The sequence below is a fragment of the Macaca fascicularis genome, chromosome 15 (assembly GCF_037993035.2).
Source record: "Macaca fascicularis isolate 582-1 chromosome 15, T2T-MFA8v1.1".
NCBI classification, from domain to species: domain Eukaryota; kingdom Metazoa; phylum Chordata; class Mammalia; order Primates; family Cercopithecidae; genus Macaca; species Macaca fascicularis.
This window is the reverse complement of record NC_088389.1, coordinates 76212813-76229801: the sequence shown is the minus strand read 5'-3', so window position 1 is coordinate 76229801 and position 16989 is coordinate 76212813. Positions and strand designations below refer to the sequence as shown.

Below are 16989 nucleotides of genomic sequence, written 5' to 3'. Positions count from 1 at the left end.
TCATATTCAGTCCCTCACTAATAGTTAATCTCTTAGTCTTATGCTTTGTCATTAATGTTCCCCTGATTTTTACATTCTGCATTAGGCTAAGCATCAAAAGAATATGTAGTTTTTAAAAAAATAGAGTTCCTTTCTCACTCCTAAATATTCTTTATCAGTAAGATATTTTTCTTATACTAAAACATATCACACTTGTTTTAATGTAAGGGTAATGTCTTGAAGTATTCAGTAATAAAATTACTTAATTTCTCAAATTTTAGCGGTATATTCCTAAATTTGGGCAATATTTGTGCTTCAGGAAGATATACCCTGTTTGGCTCATTATCTGGATTGTATCTTCCTCTTTGTAGTTTTCATCTGTGAAATCTCCAGTTGCAGGGACTGTGCATACTTCTTGTAATCCCCAATGTCTGCTGCTACCATGGAGCCTATGAACTTCCGGTATCAGATGAGTCAGAGGCAGATTAAGACTGAAAGGTAGAGGGTTTTAAAACCAATAGACTAAGATCATAAATTTGATCATTCATCCCCAAGTTTAAGCAACTATCTTAAGTAGCTGGCTTATGCTAGAGTCAATATTTGGAGTTCATTATTAGTATTTATACAATCCTATAAGAAATAGGAAAGAATGAAAAGAAAAAGAAGACCATATCTATCAATAATTTATTGATGATCTGAACAGAAGTTGATAAAAACTCCACTGTCAGGTGGGAAGAGGTTTGTTAGGAAATTCAGAGAAATGCAGGGGCCTAGTTAAGATGCTTGTGAAGGTATAATTTTTTTTGGCAAATACACAATTTATAAATGTCAGTTTCACTCTGTATTATCAAGAACATAATTAATATTTTTATTAATATTCATTTAAGTAACACCCTATATTTCTGTATCTTAGTTAAGTTAGAAAAGTGACTTTTTCCTCACATAATCCAGAATAATTTCAGTTTGTAGATGTTAGTAGCTACTAAATTATGTTCTCATTGTAAAATAATAATATATAAGGGGCATGCATGAGAAAAAGTAAAGGAAGAATAAGGAAGCCAGGATAAGAGTTTCTTAAGTTAATTCTCATCATTTTGGTTTGGAATGTAAATATAAATGCTTCAAAATCTGACAGCTACCCTCAGCTCTACGATTAGCCGCTCTGTTTTCCTGCTAAGTCGGCAGATGCTTGTGTCTCAAACATGAGGCTCCTACTTGTAAGAAGTGCCAGAAAAGAGAAAACACTAGGTTGTCCATGTTCCCTAGCTAAACAGAGCTTTCATTTTGCTTGTTCCCAGAATGAGGCAAATTGGGAAGAAACTACGGAATAATGGATTGGATTTATGGGCATACATTAGTGGTCTGTAAATCATTATAAATCACTTGTCTCTTCATAAAGCCAATATGTTATGTAGAAATGAGCTATGGACAGGGGTTATATAGGAATATCTTTCACATCACCCGCAGTAAGAAAGTCAAGCAGTTGATCTTTCACAATGGCATGTAATTCTGGCTGAAAGAAATGAGGGCCTATTTTTTGCCTCAATATTTTCTTGCAAAGTAGGGACATACCATTCCAATTTGTTGCAGTAGGCAAAATTAAATTGGTAAGAGTTATTTCTTGGACTCTGTTTCTATTTTATCTGCCACTGAATCATTTAATTGTAGAAAGTTTATTTTATACTTAATCAGATTTTAGCTCCTAGATTATTGGGCTTTAAACTTTTAAGAGTTCTTGTTTTTACTCCTTATTAAAAACCTTGGCATGTTACCAGCACACTACATAAAAGAGGGCCACAGCAGCGCTTGCTCTCCCTGGAAAATTATTTGAAGCAAGTGGTAGGCATTATAAAATGTTCCTACAAGCTTAGAAAAGTTTAAACAATACACAGAACAAGTTTATTGTAGGTTTGCTTCCTAGGTTCAAGTTATGGTACCCTCCAACTACAGGCATTCTCTCCACCTTTAAGCATTCATAAATTTCATGAGAAAAACTATACTTCAGTGACTATTGCTCAGTTACCATACAAATAGAGACGATAGGTGCTTTTTCTTCCCATCTGCCATTATGGAATTAGTTAATGAATGCTGTAATACCATAGCATTTAGCAAATTTGAAGGATTTTTTTTTCATGTTTACTACAGTTCCCTGTTTTATTCTCCAGGTAGAATCTACTCAGTTACAACTCTTTTAATCCTATTCATTATTGACAACCAGATTTCGGGCTGGCATCATACTCAATGATGCTGTCCCTCCCATTGTTATTACAATGGAAAGCCTGTGGCTAGGTGATAGAGGGAGTCGCCTGTGAAATGTAACCCAGTACAGTACATTTTAGTTTGTTAGATGTGCTGCTTTGGTCTTCTGACAGTTGTTCTGGGAGTAAATAACATCTGCCATACAATTGGCTGGCAAAACTCATTTGTAGTATAATTAAACAGCCATCATTTTGTTAGAGCATAAACATGAAGATAAATAGTCCATGAATTAGCAAGTGCAACATCATTTGACAGCTCACAGCTAGACAGGCATAATATAGATTTTACATATATGCAGAGTGTCCTTGCCAAGACAGCTAACAAAATCAAAAGCACAATCAGTATCAAGAATTTTCAAACTGGAGGTGAGAGTGTTTGGACAGCCTTAGCAATCTCACTTTTGCCATATTTTGAGCCTTTTCCTTGATCTAGCATGGTGACCAGTTCAGGTGGTCTTCTTCACCTTTAAGTTATATTTTAAAGGTTTTCATCTTTGGCAATTTCTTTTCTGGAATTGTCACCACCATTTCTTCGTTAGAGCTAGAACAGAAACCAGAAGTCAACCCTATTTAGGTATTAGCCAAAGGTATTTATCTTCCCCCGAGGTGTCTGGTAAAATAGTTTAATTTATGTAGAAAGGTCAGAAAGGAAGAAAAAACTTGTGGAAATTTATACTTTATTTTTGTGCTCTCTCCCAAATGGCTGAGAGGATTGCCTCTGAATAACAGGTAATTTAATGAAGGTTTTCAATTCACATCAGTTCTGTTTTATAAAGAACTGATTGTACAGTGGAGTAGTGATATCCTTTGCTGCTGTCCTTTCCTCCCTTGGCTCATTGCCTTTGGACTGGTTGGCTGGACATTAAGAGTGCTGCTTTTAGAAGGGCAAATGAATAAAATGGATACAATCTTCAGAGTATGGTTAGGAAGGAATGGTGAAGCCAATTGTCAGTGAATTTTGTATCCATATTGTCTCTACATGATTACTGAGCTCCATTTAAATGTAGATACGGGAATCTTTATTTCACTGTTTCTTAAATGAGAAAAGGATCTATTTTATTCTTAGAATAGAATATAGTCCATAGTCAATAAAATATATGTTGAGTAAAATAACAAATAAGTTAAGTAACTTATTTCAAGTTGCTTGAAATACTATTACTGCATTGAAGATGAGACCTATGAAATTTAATGATTGTTAGCTATTAAATATAACTATTTTATTTCCATTGTTATGCTTTCCATCTTGTGTATCGCTACTGTTGATACTTACTGAGTAAGCACCTCTACTGGATGTGTTATATAAATACTCCATTAATCTCTGCAAACATTTATTGTTTTAATTTTGTTTATGATAAAAATGTTATATTCCCAATTTCCATGATTAGTATTGATCAGATTGAGCTGCTCTATGCTGCAGTAACCAGTAACCTTAAAGATTCAGTGGCTTCATAGTATTAAGTTTATTTTCTGTTTATGATCAGTTTATATTGTAAAACATTTGAGGGTCTGGTCCACATAGACTTTGGGAAAGTGAGCTGAGAATGACAACACCACCTTGGCACTGTATCATCTGGTGCATGAAAACCCCATAACCACAGTTTGCAGGGGAGGAGTGAGTGAGCTGGAGTGTTATGCACCAGGTCTTTTATGCTTTGGCTTCAAAATGGCCCAGGTGACTTCCACTCACAGCCCATTGACCAAAAACCTGCCATACAGCCCTGACTAATTTCAGGGGTGGGGAAGGTGGTGAGGGAACAGATGGAATGTGATGAGCACCACTCCCTCTGATAAGCAAAGTTATGTGCCCTCTAGAACCAGATTAGACGACACAGTTGACATTGCTTAACAAAAATTGAAATTCTAAATCCAGAAATTCATATTGCAATAGAACTTGAAACACACTGAAAGACACTACAGAAGAAAAATTAACATACATTAACCCAAAGTAGAATTTATCAAGAGCAGGAAGATTGAGTCAACATTTGAAATTGATCAATATAATCTACCAAAGAATAGAATAACATAGAACAATCATATGGCCATACTAATAAATCTGTAAAAAGCTTTTGATAAAATTTTAACAGTACCTTCATGATTAAAAATTGTTAGGTAACAACCCCATCAAAAAGTGGGCAAAGGATACGAACAGACACTTCTCAAAAGGAGACATTTATGTGGCCGAAAAAAAACTGATTAGCACTGGTCATTAGAGAAATGCAAATCAAAACCACAATGAGATACCATCTCACACCAGTTAGAATGGCGATCATTAAAAAGTCAGGAAACAATAGATGCTGGAGAGGATGTGGAGAAATAGGAATGCTTTTACACTGTTGGTGGGAGTGTAAATTAGTTCAACCATTTTGGAAGACAGTGTGGCAATTCCTCAAGGATCTAGAACCACAAATACAATTTGACCCAGCGATCCCATTACTGGCTATATACCCAAAGGATCATAAACCATTCTGCTATAAAGACACATGCATACATATGTTTATTGTGGCACTGTTCCCAATAGCAAAGACTTGGAACCAACCCAAATGTCCATCAATGACAGACTGAATAAAGAAAATGTGGCACATATACATCATGGAATACTATGCAGCCATAAAAAGGATGAGTTCATGTCCTTTTCAGGGACATGGATAAAGCTGGAAATCATCATTCTCAGAAAGCTAGCACAGGAACAGAAATCCAAACACCACATGTTCTCGTAAGTGGGAGCTGAACAATGGGAACACATGGACACAGGGAGGGGAACATTACACACCAGACCTGTCGGGGGGTGGGGGGCTAGGGGAGGGATAGCATTAGGAGAAATAGCTAATGTAGAGAACGGGTTGATGGGTGCAGCAAACCACCATGGCACGTGTATACCAATGTAACAAACCTGCACGTTCTGCACATGTAGCCCAGAACTTAGAGTATAAGAAAAAAAAAATTTTTTTTAATTGTTAGCAAACTAAAACTAGAAGGCAACCTCCTCAATTTGATGAAGGGTATCTACAGAAATAAACAGCTGATGTCACATTTAATAATGAAATATTAAATGCTTTAACCCAAGATTGGAAAAAAGATAAATTGCCCTCTTTTACTACTTATATTTAACACTGTGCTATAATAAGGGTCATACTCAGCAGATGGAGGCAGTAAAAAATTACAAAAGAAATACAGTTTGGAAAATAAAAGCAAAAATGTTTTTATTTACAGACAATATGATTGTTTATGTGAAAAATTCTAGATGCTAACAAATCCTAAAACATAAATTTGGTAAGGTCCCAAGATATGAAATCAATGTACAAAAGCCATTTGCATTCCTGCATACTAGCAAAAAATAGTTGGAACATAAAATCTTAAAAATATGCCATCAAGAACATGAAACACTGTGCTTAGGCATAATATTTAAAATATCTATAAAATCTATACAATGAACACTACAATAAAATGTTAAGGGCAATTAAAGATCTAACAATGAGATATACCAAGGTCATGAATTACAAGACTTGATTTTGTGAAGATTTGTCTATCATTGAATTTACCCGTAGACTCAAGGCAATTTGACTTGAAATCCTAACATTATTTTGAAAATTGTTTCTAAAATTTATAGAAATACAAAAAACCTAGAATAGCCAAAACAGACTTGAATAACAGAACAAAGTTGCATTATTTTAGCTGCCTAAATTTTAAGTCTGAAGTAACAATACGTGATATACTTGTGAATAGACAAATAGATCAATAGAACAGAACAGAGATTCTGTACATAGGCAAGAAACCAAGGTAATTCAATGGAGAAAGGAGAATAGTTTCAATAACTAGTGTTGGAATAACTGGTATCCATATATAAAGGCCAAAACTGTCTTTCTAAAACAAAACCTAAGAATAGTTTCGTGAATTTGGAGTAGGTAAAGACATTTTAGAAAGAATATAAAAAATATAGAAAAGTGATAATATGGATTCCACTCAAAATAAATACTTCTGTTCATCAAACATTTTGTTAAAACAGTGAAAAGGCAAGACACAAGTTTGAAGAAATATTCGCAATATGTATTTTGAAGGATTTGTTATCAAAATATGAAAATTACTTTTCTATATCAATAGTGACTTAGATAATCCCAAATAAATTTACAAGAAATTTTGTAAAGGAAGGTATACAAATCCCAGTAAGTTCATAAATATAAATAGTATGAAGAAAATGCAATTTATTCCCTACTACAATATACTTTCTCACACCAAATACAGTGTCTCAGATTCAAAAGACTGACAACCATCAATTATGATTATGGTGTATAACAAACGGGGACCATACTATAATGGTGGTGGTAAGATAAAATAGACCAACCACTCTGGGCAATTCTTCATCAGTTTCTCAAGATAAACATACATGTAGATTGTGAGCCAGAAATTTCACATCTTGATATTTATCTGGGAAAAAGGAACACATATGGTGCACAAAAAGAATTATACAAAAATGTTTATCACAACTTTGTATCAATAGTCCATTAGTTATTGCTGAGTAGATTTTCTCCTTAATGAACTTTTGATTGTTGAATTGCAAAAATACTATTTTGAGTGAATGAAGCCAGACAGAATAGAGTACACTCCCTATGACTCCATTTATGTGCAGTTCAAAAGAACATAAAACATATGTATTGATTGAAATCAGTACAATGGTTGCCTGCCTGTCATATTTTGATTGGGAGTAACTACAGAAGTGAATACATTCTTTAAAGCTCATTGAATTGAACTCTTAAGATCTATGTGTTTCAGTGTATATAAATTTTACCCAAATAAAGAGACTAATTCAGGAAATGTGTATATCTATACCTATGTATCTATACATATCTCAAATACTGTTTCAGTTTATTTTTCTTTTTATTTTAAGCAAAATGTAATAGAATAAATGGTTTGCTGGCAAACAGAAAAACAAAACAAGCAAACAAACAAAACCCCAAAACCTCTCTGGATATTTTGTGAGATTAATGACAAGCACAATAAACTATTAAAACAACAATAGCACATGACATGAAGGTTAAAAGTAATATTACATCACAATCTACTGGTGCAGCTGTCAACATGAGAACCATTTCTTATGTATAGAATGATTTGTGTATCCATTTCCAAAACACTTAGTGAGAAATTGAATGATTAAGATTTTAGAACTGGTGAGTGAAAAAAAGCTATGGCCTAAAAATATATATATATAATTTCTGGTTTAGGGCTTCAATTAAAAATAAAAAACAAAACAAAAACATGCGAAGTGCTATTCCTCAACATGGCTGTAGAAAAATTTAACTCAAGCAAGTGCAATGAGTGAGATCAGGCAAAACTGCAGTAAATACACACTCACCATAACTATAACTTAGTCCAAAAGGAGTGAACAATCATCTATACAAGGTAAATGAGGTGAAGTGAGAAAGCTGATGACCTGTGTTTTATCTCATATATATATATAAAGTATATATATATTTATATATTTATTTATATTTATATAATATATATGTATATATTTATTATATATAAAGTAAAAAATTTACTTGATATTTTGACAAACCCACCCTTCATTCCTTAGGTTAATTTCTGTGTTAATTTTTACATTACTAATCATTGTACTGCTATAGCTAAATCAACTGAATATCAGTTTATGTAGTGTTGCTCAAAAGATGTATAAATAGCAAGCTCTATGATTACCTAAACACAAGCTTTTTAAAATAAAGGAAGAAAGCAACAATGTTCCAAATGAATGGCACAGGGCAAAACACATATAACAAAACACATTTACACAGAGTATCAGGTGCCCTTCAGTTTCTCTTTTAAAGACAAAATGCTTGAGGAAGATCTTGAGAAAACCTTCCCTCCCTCTAAACGATTAGCTCCTACATAGTGTCAGATGTTACAATTGATATGAAGGATAAATGCTTTTAGGCAAAAGTTAAAATCTTATCTACAAAGAAATATAGCAAAATCTGTAGTGACTTTTGTAGAAAACTCTCTTCTCTGATGGTAATATTCTTTAGTATATATCCAGGATAGACTAAATTGAAACAATATTTCTGATATAATAGCAATCCTTTCATATACTCTTACTAAATATTACAAAATTCCAAAAAATACATAAATATCCCTTGTACCGTGCATTATGCCCCAGTTTTGGGCTGCCTGATAAAGTCATGGCTACTATTTTAACAATTAAACATTGCACCTCACAAGTTCCGCCATCTATACACATTGAATGCACACAATGGTGAGGGCTCCTGAGAGATGGCAAGCTAACTCTAAATTGAAAAGTTAGTGGTGGAGTGTCTCCAAATTAAAGAGAAGGGAACATAACTTTCAACAGTGAAGTCAAAACTGATATAAATAAGATTGAGGCATTTATTGAAGTCTAAGCCCTCCCACATACTTCAAGCCTTCACCAAAACATCCAGAATCAAATACTGCTAGAATGGACATCTTTGCCAAATTCTCTGCATATATCAAGAATTCCAGGCCAGAGGCTAATGAAGTACTGGAGAGGGGTCTCCTGAAAACCCTGCAGAAAACTGGATGAATATCTGAATTCTCCTCTCTCTGATGAAATTGATGAAAATACTATGGAGGACGTTAAGTTTTCTAGACGTAAATTTCTAGAAAATGAAATGACATTAGCTGATTGCAACCTGCTGCCAAAACTGCATAGTGTCAAGGTAGTGGCCAAAAAAAATCACAACTTTGATATTCCAGAAGAAATAACTGATACCTAACTAATGCATACAGTGGGGACGAGTTCACCAATACCTGTCCCAGTGATAAAGAGGTTGAAATAGCATATAGTGATGTAGCCAAAAGACTCGCCAAGTAAAGTCGCGTTTATGAAAGAGATGTGTTCATGTCTTGCTCTAAGAATTTGCTTTTCCTAACAGGCTACTCCTCTTCCTATAGAGTAAAAATTGTATTTTGTATGAACATGCAGTTATTGAAGATTAGGATCAAAGATAGACAAGGTATAGTAGTTATCTTAAAATATACACTCTTAAGCAGTATTATTTTAAAATAATTTTATCCCTCTAAATGTTCGAGGAAAGCATGTCTCTTGTGATTTTGATGAAGACAGAATTATTTTACTCTGTAGAAAGACAGATACTACTTTATCAGGGAAGTTAGTCAAATGAAATGGAAATTGGTAAATGGTCAAAAGCTACCTAGTAAAAAGGATGATCCAACAATATGCTTTAACCCCATTGTATGTTTGTGGAAAGACCATAGCCTAAAATCCTGAGAAATTTGGGACATAAAAGTTTTCATGGTAGACAGTTCATGGATTATATGAATTGACATTATGGAAATAATCTGATTTTATTTTTACAGCTAACAAATCCATTCCCCTTCATTTAAACACCTGTTGTGTTTTACTGCAGTGAAGAGATTGTAGTCTGAATGGAAAGTCTGTTTTCCAAGGGATTCTGAGAAATTTTTGTATTCAAGAGTTGGAAAGCTATCTTCCATTCTAGTTGATAAAACTTCCCTTTTTTGATGTAGTTGCAGATTTTCTATACAGTTCTGTTGTCTTCTTTTACTAGGACTGTTAACTTTTGTGATAAACTTCAAATAAGATTTTATTTCTTGATAATTTTGGCTTTCACAATTTATCTTTAAAGCCTTGGGCAATCTGTATACAATTAAGAGATTTCTGACATTTATTCTTACCCTAAGTGGATCAACTCTAGGATTTAGGCATGTTAACTTACTTCTGCTGTGTTTTGAATCTCTCCAGAGTTGCATGTAGGTAGCTTTTATTTCTGTGCACTTAAACCCATTTAGAAAATATCTACAAAGTAGGCTGGGCGTGGTGGCTCATGCCTGTAATCCCAGCACTTTGGGAGGCCGAGGCAGGTGGATCACGAGGTCAGGAGATCGAGACCATCCTAGCCAAAACGGTGAAACCCTGTCCCTACTAAAAATACAAAAATTAGCCAGGCGTGGTGGCATGCACCTGTAGTTCTAGCTACATAGGAGGCTGAGGCAGGAGAATCGCCTGAACCTGGGAGGCAGAGGCTGCAGTGAGTCAAGATTGTACCATGGCACTACAGCCTGGGTGACAGAGTGAGCCCCTGTCTCAAAAAAAAAAAAAAAAAAAAAAAACAAAAACAAAAACAAAAAATCGGCAAAGTAAAAATGGAACGGAAATACAAATGTATTTTTATGAACATTTGATACAAATTTCATCATTTAATGATTCACCAATTTCTTACATTAATTTGAATTAAGCATTTAATTCAAAGAGACGGGAGCATTCATTGATATATATGGGCTTCTAAAAACTTCATCCTTTATAAATAGACAAGGTTTGGGCTACACAAATTATATTTTTATCATGGAAAAATTTCAACTCCTCAAGTCATAATGTTGAATAGAATTGGAGTATTTTCTTTAGAATTTCTTAAGCAGGCAAATGAAAGCTTATTATAGAATGCATGTATTTTCTTTTCTCTTTGGAACATCAACACCAGTATATTGCTGGCAGCTATTGTATTAAAAAATATATTTTCACTATCATAAAGGATTCTTTTTCCCCCCTCATGAAAATAAATGACAACTTGGGGTAAATATATATATATAATTTCTGAAGTAAAAAAGAAAGATCCTCCTTTCCAAGCAAATATGATCATATTTTATTCTACTTGTGATAAAGGCAGTGAGGCATTTGTTTTGGGGAATGTCCAAAATATCTATGATTTTACTTTTCCAGCCAAAACAATTTTGCTTTTCTGGCATGTATTAATCAATATGCAAAACATTTTGAAATTTTAAATATTATTCCACATCACACTAATTTATTCTAGTTCAGAAAGATTTGGAGTGCCAGTATTTCTAGCATAATCATATTTTTAATGGATGAACATAAAGTATTTTTCATAAGAACATAAAATAGCAGAAAACATATTTGTTGAAGAAATAGAAATAAATACTATAAAGTTACCAACAAACAGAAAACAAAATGACATACGTACCAGGAAGTTCTGACTAGTATAGAAGTAATTTAATATTTATATTTGGACATATACTGGATAGACTAATTATTGATAAAGTAGTCATTGCCCATCTGCAAAATCAAACAACCATAAAATAACATTTTGAATTGTCTGCCGTGGGGCTCAGTGTCCTTTATGTATCATCCTTTGATTTGACACATTAGAGTATTACCATAGTATAATGAAAAATCTAAAAGCTTTTGAAGCAAATAACTTTATAACACCGTGTGTTCATGTTTTGGTGTCTGTGTCATCTTGAAATTTATATATATTTCTGAATCTTGTTTTTCTCATGTTTATAACAACTGGGGATAATAAATTTACCTCATTTCAAAACATTTAGCTTTAGTATAAAAATAAAAATAAATTCTCAATATAAAAATACCATGCCTGATACTTAGGCTCTAAAATATTAGACAAATTTCCTGGCATCATAGAGCTTACAAGTAGTTGAGGTAAAGGTGGAGAACAAACACAGGAACTAGTTAGCTAGCTCTTACCTTGAAAATTAAGTGCAGAACTCTGGGATAATGATGCATTCAACAAACAAGTTTTGAAATTGCGGAAAAAGAGAATGGGCAGAATTAAAATGCTCAGCAGAGACAGTCAGGAAGGGCAGGCCAGGGTAGCAGGTCATTGGAGAAAATGGTTGTTAAACACGGAGGTAATACACAGCAATAGAAAATAGTAAAATGGGCCAAAACTAGAAGGGCAGAGGTTGAGGCCAGAAAAACTAGACGTCTTTTATAATTTTGCATAGGGTTGACTTTGTATCCTGGGTTTCAAAACAAATAATTTCTGTCTATACTACTATACAGATGTAAATGAAATACATACTTACTAAGCCAGTGGTACAGATTGTTCAGCATTGACCTAGTTTATAATTTTGAAAATAGATAAGGTTTTTATAAACATGCAAAAACTGAGTGCTACTTAGTTCTGCTTTCTGACTTTTTGATAATCCAAGGAAGCAGCCTCATTAAGATTGAAGTATCCAGGAAGATGTATTTTCCAAAGGACAAAACCTACTTAGATGGAGGGTAGATTTTAGGCTATCACTTAATTTCCTCCTGTTAATTTTTGGCTAATAATTTTATTTTAAAGAGTGAATTTTACTACTTAAATTATTTGTACTCTACACAAAGATGGACCATAAAACACAGTGCCTTATTTAGGCAGACTTCACCATACCAACAGCGTTGTAATTCAGTCCATCCATTTGTAAAGCTGTAACCACTGCTGACAGAATGCGGGGTGGGAGAGGGGAAGAAAGTTAAAGAGTATTCAGATGGTAGAATAATACTAACATAAGTAGTTATAATAGTTACAAATCATTCGACCAACCACTAATGCTATTAGATGGCATGATTTATTGAATATCTACATATGTTGAACATTGTGCTCAGTTCTTCATATTTATATCACACAATTTTCACCATATTTCTGTAAGATAAGCATCATTTCCATTTTGCCCCTCCTGCAGTTAATGCTCAGACAGCATAAACAAAATACCCAGATCCACACAGATGGAGTTTGAATTCAGTTTTTTCTAATTCCAAGCTGAATATTCAAAGGCATCCTTTGATTTTATAATTTAAGATTTCTCCTTTTTCAAAAACCATTTGGTGAGATAGAAAGCATTAGAGATTAAAAAAACTATATTACTCTATGTGGTGGCTCTTTCTTCCGCTTAAAGCCATTCCCTATAATCCTCAGAGAGATCTAACTCCCCCACTCCAGCATTTCCTGTGTTTCTTTAGTTCCCCATTATTTCCTATTTGTGCAGTAACCCACATCCTCAGGGTGTTATAAAAGGTTGCAAATTAATGAACATGTACTGCCTTTGTTCAGGGATTTTATATTATAAATTTGTTTTTATTTATTCTACACATGGTTGTTTGTAGTTTGTCCTCCAAAATGAAATGAAATTGATATTATTACAGAAGATGACTGAGTCATATTATGATAGAGGCTAATTTCTTTGACCTAGTAGACTAAAAGTTTTCTGTAGTCTCTTAATGAGACAACTCCTTTTATAGCATTTGTATCTTTGTGCTTAATTATTCGTAGTAGAAATATTTAGAAATTGATGCGTCATTTTACTTCTATGGCATGTCATAAAGCTATTTTTTCAAAAACAATTGTTTTGTTTATAATGTCATGAGTAACAGAATTCTTAAATTGATTTAAAAGATTTAGATCCCCCTCCCAAAATATCAACAAAATCAATTTTCCAAGGTAATAAGAAAATGAATAAAATCCCCAGCAGTAGCAAATAATTGGACAAGGAATAAAATCTGGGTTTGGAGGCAGAGCTGAGGAATACAGCGTGACTTGGTTCACAGAGCTTACCCTCTCCCTTGAAGTTGAATTGATAAGAACAACATCTTGAACCTTCTCAGAAATATTCCAAAACTGCAAGGAAGGGAACAGAATTTATTTTTCTAATTTATCTCTACCCTTGTTTCACCAAAGAGTGATGGAAATCATTACTGTGAAGAAATGCGTGAAACATGGCAAGAAAATAGGGAGAGAAGTAAAGATCCAGTGCCCTCCTGTTCCAGGAGAAAAGCCAAACCAATAGTTATCCACCTCCTCCTATCATCGGAATAGGATAAGAGCTCTCTCCTTCCCCAGTGCAGTGAGTATTGGGGTATTTAACAGTACCTCAGAATTGATAGTACATCTCATGTGCAGCACAAAATCTTTAACTCTCAGATAAACATCTACCTGCCTCATGCCCTCAAGCTAGGGGAAAAGGAATGGAAAGCAGCCATATTTGTCTTCAAACTGAAGTTAAAAAAAAAAAAAGTCCAAAACAGTCATCAGATGTAGTAGAAAGTCAAGAATGTACTTACATAAAATCAGGAAATATAGCTTTTCACGCATGAGAAAGATGAATGAAAATGCCATAGTCCATATAGAAATGTTATATTAACTAATTATAACGAGAACATTGATAAAGTAAAAGAAAATAAATAAGAAGTTAGGGACATACCATTATAAGAAAAAAAAAAAAACCGAGTCCAGTCTAGAAGAAAATATAACTTAGGCAAAAGGAAAACTCATTTTATATACATTAAAAGTATCATTCAAGAACACTTATTTTCAAGAAAAAGAAAAGATTTGAGGTACATATAAACATATAATTAGATTATAGAGGATTGATTGCCTAAAGAAACAAATATTAGGAAAAATTATTATTAAGGAACTTAACATCAAGAAACTGTAAGTTGAATTATTTAGGAAGAAGTTTTGAGATAAGCCTACCTAGTGCATATTTTAAAAACATGAACCTAAAAGAATGCTAATTGAAGATATATTTCAGTATTCCATACTTTGTGTCCCTGGATCGCAATTTACCATAGAAGGAAAATTATAGTTGGTAAAAATGTTAAATAAAATAATAAGTAACTCCTGAAATAATTAATTACTAGATTTTAAAATTTAAAAATCCCACCACCATCCAGAAAAATTTGACAGTGTATGTTGCAAATCACAACATTTTCTCTTTCCATTATTGAATCTTTAAGAAATGTTTTTAAGAAGAATTATTATTCAGATATTCAGGAAGAAAGGTGAACTGAGCTAGGGTGAGAGGTGTTAGAAGTCTAGTCTGTTACCTTCTATTTCTCTACAGCAATATTTTAGACAATGGGTTAAAATCTACAGATTTTAAAAAGAAAATCATGGCCCACTCTTTACAGCCAGTTGAGATATCTGCATATCCGTCTCACTATCTGTATATGCACAAACACACACACACACACACACACACACACACACACACACACACACACACACACGACTCCAGGAAAACATCAATGATTTTTTTTTTTTTTTCAGTTTCCTGGGTTTGTGATTTGAGGCTGTTTTTATTTACTTCCTTCCTTGTATTTGTCTATCTCATTTACGTCTCTTATCTGTCTACCTTCATTATTAAGAACACTTCATTTTTTGATAAAAACAAATGATGTGACTTTTTTCTCTTAAACAAAAATCTTCACTGTTTGATAGTAAGTGATTTCACTATACTTTTCTATTATAGGGTCCTCTTATAGCATGTTTTGTTAATAAAACAAATCTATTTAAATGTATGTAACATGTCAACTATATTCTTTTAAGGTAGATAGCATTTATTAGTCCTCTTTGTGTTACTTACAATGCCTGGCACATAGATGTACTTGATATATTCTTTTTTAGTAAATAAATACATGAATGAATGAATGAATTGAATGAAAGAAACAATAACAAACTTAAGCAACAATATATACTTTCCCTTTTACTTTGGTCTGTGATACAGGTTTTAACAAAACACAAACTTTAAAATAAAACAAATAATGAAGTTTTGAATTTTAAAAACCGTAACACCAGTCTTTAAGAAACTGATCATCACAAAATTTTCTTCATATTCCTGGGTATACCCATTCAAATATGGAGGCTGAGACAGTATCATTTTCATTCGTCCAAAGATATTTGGCTACAGTTTTATATAACTGCCCTTCTGATAACAGGTTAAAGAATTAGGCCTATCTATCTTTTATGTGTTTATCATACAATATAATATAACTTTATTTTGGCTAATACTAATTTATTGGTTGTCATTTTTCGCAGGCTTTCATGTATTCTAACTTGCACAATTTGTGGTCTTGCAAAAGTTAGCTGTACATGCACATTCTCCTCTAATCAGCACAACGTCATCATGTGTCTTTTCTAGCACTTATACTGAAGAAAAAGGACCTGGTTTGACTACAATAGAGACAATAACAGGGCTCAAAGGTTGAAGACAAAAGATTCTGCAGAAATTAAAGGAAAATCTGCTAAAGAGCATGACAGCTCTTTTTGTTACTTTCTGGGCTGTAATTTTTGAAATCAGTTTTCATTTTGAAAGTTCCTTAATTTTTTCCCACTTCAGTCTAAGATATAGCACACATGAGTATTGAAGACAGACAGCCCCACAAAATGGTTCAATCAGGTGGTATTTGTAATGAAGCTGCAGGCTATTGCTTGGATTTCTTAGTATCCGTCTTCATAATCTTCTATATTTAGCTGCAGAAAACTATTGGTAACAGTTCCCTAAGCTCACTTCACTAAAATGAATGCAACAGATTGTTTTTGGAATTAGATATTCTCTCTGATTCCTAGTTATAAATGACTTGCTTATAGCAAATTTCCAATCCTCTATGCTTCAGTTCCTATATAGCTCTCTGGATAGATCACTCTCTTTGCAGGCTCAAGTGTCCTTTGAAAGGGATAGAAACCATCATCGTTTATTTTTGATATTAAAACAAATGCTTTTAAACTTTTTTTAGTATTAAATGTGGGAATAGCTCCAAGGGAAAAGAAGAGAGGAAAAGGAGAGAGGAGAGAACAGGAGAGAAAGATTATGTTAAGGCAATTATCTAATGTAATTTACAAAGCCTAGTTGACAGTATTTACTGTCAACTGTAATATACAGTTTCCTTCATCATTATATTAACTACTATATTAATATATTTTATTCGAGCAAACTGCGCTTGTATATCTTTATCACTATCAGTATAAAATTATTTTGAAGTATTGATTTTAACTCGCTTCCATTTGATGATGTATATATTTTAAGTGCAATTATCCTGTAGTTTTATTTCAGGGGGTTCTCCTTGTTAGATTTTGGTGTTCTGTCATCATGAGTTATATTGTGTAGCTTGACACAGTTTTTTATATTCTGAATCAGTGTGTTTGGCCTGGGAATTAAATGTTTCTTA

General features: G+C 33.3%; 1 pseudogene; it reads left to right on the top strand.

The window, feature by feature from the left end:
- Window positions 1–421: 421 nt before the first annotated feature.
- On the top strand, window positions 422–9075 carry LOC102131566 (chloride intracellular channel protein 4 pseudogene; annotated as a pseudogene).
- The last annotated feature ends 7914 nt before the right edge of the window (window positions 9076–16989 follow it).